Source organism: Pteropus vampyrus, unplaced genomic scaffold (assembly GCF_000151845.1).
Source record: "Pteropus vampyrus isolate Shadow unplaced genomic scaffold, Pvam_2.0 Scaffold10, whole genome shotgun sequence".
Classification (NCBI taxonomy): Eukaryota; Metazoa; Chordata; class Mammalia; order Chiroptera; family Pteropodidae; genus Pteropus; species Pteropus vampyrus.
The window spans coordinates 8,175,534-8,175,894 of NW_011888791.1; positions in this window are offsets into that span (position 1 = coordinate 8,175,534).

Consider the following 361-nt stretch of genomic DNA (forward strand, 5'->3'; position numbering starts at 1 on the left):
TTGAAATTCCCAGTGAAGATGAGGAGAAAAGAGATTAGAAGTGGGACAGCAGTAGATTTTGTCTCATAGCAACTAGTTGACTGCCCTAGTACTCTGGACCTCATATCTCTTCTTCCACACCATATGCTCTTCTTGCCATCTCTTTTCTCTGTGAATTGTAAATGACAAAGAATGAGAGTGCTCTACTGTCTTGGAGAGCTGATTTTAAAGATCAACTTTTTATGAACTCTTTTGCTAATGCAAAGGCCAAAGGCATTCTGGAGAAATTTAAATTCTAAAAATGGCAACTACTGATGTATATTGGAGTTTAAACTATGTGGAAGTATTTCGTAAGTGGTAAAGTACATTTACATTGTAATGT